This window comes from Alligator sinensis, unplaced genomic scaffold (assembly GCF_000455745.1).
Source record: "Alligator sinensis unplaced genomic scaffold, ASM45574v1 scaffold485_2, whole genome shotgun sequence".
NCBI lineage: Eukaryota > Metazoa > Chordata > Crocodylia > Alligatoridae > Alligator > Alligator sinensis.
In genome coordinates this window covers 1,014,809-1,020,631 of record NW_005842069.1, presented here as the reverse complement: position 1 = coordinate 1,020,631, position 5,823 = coordinate 1,014,809, and positions in this window count along the sequence as shown.

Here is a 5,823-nt window from a genome sequence, read left to right as displayed (position 1 = left end):
CCTAGACGCCCTGCGTTGGATAGTGAAATCCAGCAGGTGATGATCACTATTGCCCAGGTGGTCAAGGACCTGCAGTCCCCTCACCAGGTCATCCCCCGTGGCCAGGACCAGGTCCAGCAAGGCGTTACCCCTAGTGGGGCTGTGCACTTTATGGATAAGGTGAAAGTCCTGTAATACAGCCAGGAACCTACGCGAGCTGTCTGCTTCTCCCAGCAAATGTCTGGGTAGTTTAGGTCACCCATGACAATAACATCCCTTGACCTAACCACCTCCATAAGCTGACTGGAGAAGTCCTGGTCTAGCTCTTCCCCCTGGTTGGGTGGTCTGTAGTAGACACCCACTGTAAGGTCCCTTTCACCACACCCCTCTTGTAGTTTGAACCATAGTGTCTCTGCCCAACCCTCCTCTAACCCGAAGCTAATCCTTGGTGATGTGAGGTGCTGTTTGACATAGAGCACAACCCCCCCCCACCTTTCCTCTCTGTCCTGTCTCTTCTATATAGGGTGTGCCCCCAAATGCCCACCGCCCAGTCATAGGTAGGGTCCCACCAGGTTTCTGTGAGCCCTACTAAGTCTGGGTTCTTACTTGCAATCAGGAGGCATAGTTCCTCCTGCTTACACCCCATACTACAAGCATTAGTGTAAAGGCACCTAAGGCCTCCTGAGGGTGCTCGTGCCCTCCTCCCACTCCCAGGACAGTTATGGCCCCCTGTTCCTCGGACATTGATACTTACCTGTGCTTCCCTTCCTCTTGTCACCCTGCGTGCTGGTGAAGCATCCTCTCCACTCAAAGTGGTCCCTTCCCCCGGCGAAGCTAGTTTAAAGCCCACTGTATGAGATCAGCCAATCTAGAGGAAAAGATATGTCTGCTATTAGGGGAGAGGTGAAGCCCATCCCACCCCAGCATGCCCTCCTTACAAAAACATGGGTCGTTGTCAAAAAACCCAAAGCCTGCCTCGTGGCACCAGCTCTGAAGCCAGCAGTTAACCATGTCAATGCAGGTCTCATGACGCCTATGCCGTCCACTTATCGGGAGAATGGAGGAAAATACCACCTGCGCTCTCGTCCTCTTCAGTTGGTGTCCCAAGTCCTTATAGTCCTCCATGATGTTATCCAGTTTGCCCTTGGATGCATAATTTGTACCCGCATGGACCACAACCAGTGGGTAGTAGTCAGAGGGCTTGATGATTTTAGGGATGGTCTCTGTGACATTGTGAATCCTCGCTCCAGGCATGCAGGAGACCTGCCATGACCAGGGCTCTGGGCGACAGATTGGCCCATCGGTTCCCATGAGGATGAAGTCCCCAATGACCAGAACTTTGCGTCTCCTTCATCTCAGGGTATGGCTCTTCTGAGCTGGTGATGTATGTCGAGTGGCTTCAATTCCTCTGGGGACCAGTTCTTCTGCCTCCTCCTCCAGGGGGGCCAGGGCTGCATACTTGTTCCCGAGGGGTGTCTGGAGAGGAGGCACAGCAGTTGTTCGGACTGCTCTGGCCATGACAGGAACCTGCTGCCACCGATTAGTTGGACGCTGTGCACACGGGGTGGATCTGGTACATTCCCGTCCCTGCAGAGAATGGAAGTACAGGTCAATTTCATCCTCCACTGCCCAGATCCCCCGTAGCATGCTTACCTCGGCCTGGAGCTCTGCCACCTGCCCCTCCAGAGCCTGAAGACACTCACAAGAGGGGCAGGTGGGGGAGTCACCAGACCTCAGTCCCACCCCCAGGGATCCCACACAGCCACCCCCACAGGTTGGGGGGCAGGTGGTTGCCAGGCCCCCCAAGGGCTCCATCTGGGTGGTAGCCTCAGAGGAGCCCCAGAAGGGTGGCAGCATGGAGGCAGGACCCCTGGCAGCACTGAGAGTCCTCACCATGGCTTGCAGGTAGTCCTTACCTCCTTCCTTTTTTGGTGGAGTCTGTTCCCTCCTGAGGAAGAGACTCTCTTGCTGCCCTGCCTGCTTCCCCCTGCGCAAATGCCAGTGCAAATGCTGGCGTGCCCTTACAGAGCATGCCTGTTTGCACGTGACTCGGGAGCACGGCTCCCTGCCCGGCTCAGCAGAGGGATCCGGGGGCAGAGTGGTACTGGCCTAGGCAGAGAGGTGGGGAAGAACTAGGTGCTGATCTTGTTTTCTGGCTTGGGGGTTTGCATGCTGAGCTCTTGGCCAAATGGTTATGAGTTTAAGACTAGGTGTAGACCCAGAGACTCAGCTGGGGGACTGGTTCCCTGGTGGGTGTGGAAAAACCTTTTTTTCCACTATGACACATGGCCAGCTGTGATGGGCCCCAGAACCAATTGGACTAGTGCCAAGGGCTGCAAGCTGTAGGGCTCTACATGGAGCTAATGGAGAACCCTGGATTTTAGGCCCGTGCTTCAGTTGGAGTGCTCGGAGTGTCTCTGAGGAAGGAGAACTTGGTGCTGCCGAAATGTTTTTTTTTTTTCTTTCTTTTTCAATTATGTGGCAGCTGAAACCATTGAGGCCTGAGCAGTAAAGAATCCAGCAGCCCAAAATGTTTGGTTTGTACCTCTGGGGCTGAGCATCATGCTGGCAGGAAAAGGGGGTATGGTTATTGTTGCCTATGGCCTCTTCTGGTGGGCCCTTCTACAAGGCTTTGAAATTTGTTTTTGTTTTTTATGTGTGGGGTGTTAGTGTTCATATGTATGTATGTGAGTGTGGTTCTGGTCTAGGCAGCAGGGTGGTGAAGACTCAGGTGTTGGACTTGTTGTCTAGCTTGGGGATTTGCCCACTGAGCTCCTGGTCAAATGGATTTTAGGTCAAGTCTCAGTGTGGACCCAGAGACTCAGCTGGCAAGTAGATCCCAATTGGGCATCAAGATTTTTTTTTTTTCACCACAGCACATAGGAAGCTTTGATGGGCCCCAGAACCAACTGGCCTAGTGCCAGGGCTCCAGGGCTGGAAGCTGTAGGGTTTGGGAGAGTATTCTAAACCCTTTGTTTTTCAGCGTGCCACTCTAGTTTTTAGGCCTGTGGTTCAATCAGAGCACTCAGAATGTCTCTGAGGAAGGGGATCTTGGTACGGCTATAATTTTTTTTTGTTTTCTGTTTTAATTTTGTGGCAGCTGAGACCATTGGGGCCTGGACAATGACGAAACCAGCAGCCCTGGAGGCTTACATTCTGTCTCTTGGGCTGAGCATCATGTTGGCTGGGAAAAAGTGATGTTTGTGGTTGCCTATGGCCTCTTCTTGTGGTGCACAGGGCTGTCCTGCAAGTCTTTGAATTTTTTTTTTAAGTGTGGGGTGGTGGTTTGCATATGTAGATATGTCAGTATGGTCTTGGTCTAGTCAGGGAGAAGGGGGAAGTCCAAAGTGCTGGTCTTATTGTCTGGCTTAGGGTTTAGCACTCTGAACTCCTGGTCAAAATGTTGTGGTTTCAAGGTTGGCAGTGGACCTAGAGCCTCAGCGGGGGAGGCAGTCCCCAGTGGGCCTGAGGAAAAGTTTTTTTCCCCCATGACACATGGCAAGCTGCAGTGGGCCCCAGAATCAATTGTACTAGTGCCCGGGCTTCAAAGCTAAAAGCTGCAGGGCTCTGCACGGCATACCCCGAACCAACCCTGTTTTTCTCTCTTTCTATGTAAAAACCGTTAATACATGTACTGTGTTAATAAAGTTAGATTTTAGTTAAGTTGAATGATATGAGACATATTCGTATTCACACTGGTTTGATTATGCTTTATCGATTCTTTAATGCTATGATTGCTAGGGCTATGCAAAATGCCTGTGTTTTGTTTCAGTTTTGGATTTGCCATTCCAACAGGACAGTTATTCATTTCAGTGTTTTGAATCACTGTTTCATTTCGTTTTGGTCAAAACTGTTCCAAGTTTCAATGCTGTTTCAGTGTTTGAGCCATAGGCTATAATGGGGAATGACTAAAATGTCAATAACTTTGTCATTTCTTGCCTGATTCTCATGGACCTTGCAGGAGTTGTAGCCCCTGTTGATGCCATTAAGTCTGCCAGGTTTTAAAGAGGTAGGTGCAGGGTTTTTTGGGAAACTGCACCTCAAGGTGCTGATGAGCAAAACTCATATCACCTGTGTGTATTAAGGTGGAGCAGGGTGAAAATGGTAGGCATTGTAGCCCCTGTTAAGGCCAGGAATCCTGCCAGGTTTCAAGGAGATGTTGCCCTGTGGGGTCTGGCCAACTCTCAGGATCTCAATATTGTGCTGTTAGACAGGAGGGTGTGACACAATTGCACATATACAAACACACGAATCAATTAGATGCACACACACACACACACACACACACACTACCAGCTTAGGCACATGCGTACCTATTGCCAATTCAAGAACATACACATTACACACTAAAATTAGACAAAAATCAATTGTCCATACCCACACAGTCAGTACAGATCACTAATTCATATATCATACACACAATGATATATATATACACACACACACTCACTAGTTCACACACATACAATCCACCTACACATACACACAGGTAAGTTCCTAACTTGGATGGTACAGTGTGTATATGTGTGCTTGGGGTACCTGGGATACTTGGTGAAGGTTAAGGTGAGAGAGAGAGAGAGATAAAGTGTAGGGAGTGAAAGTTGCCAGGACCAGGATTAGAACTGGTGGACTAGAGAGAAGCTAGCTGAGGAACTGAGGCTTGGGTTTACTTAAGATCAAGTGGCCCAAGGGTTACTTGAGGTCACTGGTGCAAGGGAAAAAAGAAAGCCTGATGGCAAGGAGGAGACAGCCAGGAAAGAGAGAGACAAAATCCTGGGAGCTTGGGGCTGGAAACTGAGGCAGACCGCTGAGATATTGGGGGGTGGTGCAGATAAGTAGTGGCAAGGAGGAGACATCCAGGAAAGAAACTGAGGCAGAAACCTGATTGCTCAGTGGGAAAGGCAGTGGGGATAAGACAGTGGCAAAGAAACAGGGGGTTTGGAGGCAGAGAGGAGCTCAGGACAGGTGTTGGAGGTGGCAGTGAATCAGAAGTAGGAAGGGGCGAGGAGCAGAGATTGGAGCAGGGCTGAACCATAGTAAAGCAAAACCCAACTCAGGTGTCCAAATAGGTTTATTAAACAGACAACATGCCACACAGCCCCATGAAGTTATTGATTCACACACGCATGCACACACACAAGCACTCACAATGGCAACAGAAGAAAGAGACTCAGTGCAAGAGCTGGAGTCCAGGTAGGGAAGAGAAACAAAGTCCAAGTCCTTGGTTGAAGAGAGGATAGGGGGTGATAGCTACTTATCCAGGCTGGAAAGAGGTCTTTGTCTAGTAGGTGTTGTTCAGAGGGGGATTGCCGCCAGGGCCTCTGGGTGGATAGGTGGTGTGGCATGGTGCTGAGCCAGATGGAGAGGGCATCAGAGATAGGTTCAAGGGTTCTGGGAAACTGCACCTCAAGGTACTGACAGGCAAAACTCATGACATGTGTGACTTTGTTAGAGTGTTAAAGCGGAGCAGAGTGAAAACAGAAGGCATGGTATCCCCTGCTGGGCCATGAAACCTGCCAAGTTTTTCATAGATTCATAGATGCTAGGGTTGGAAGGGACCTCAATAGATCATCGAGTCCGACCCCCTGCATAGGCAGGAAAGGACCCCAGCTAGATGCATATCCAACCTCCTCTTGAAGACCCCCAGGATACGGGAGAGCACCACCTCCCTTGGGAGCCCATTCCAGACCTTGGCCACTCTAACTGTGAAGAAGTTCTTCCTAATGTCCGATCTAAATCTGCTCTCTGCTAGCTTGTGGCCATTATTTCTTGTAAACCCCGCGGGCGCCTTGGTGAATAAAACCTCACCAATTCCCTTCTGTGCCCCTGTGATGAACTTATAGG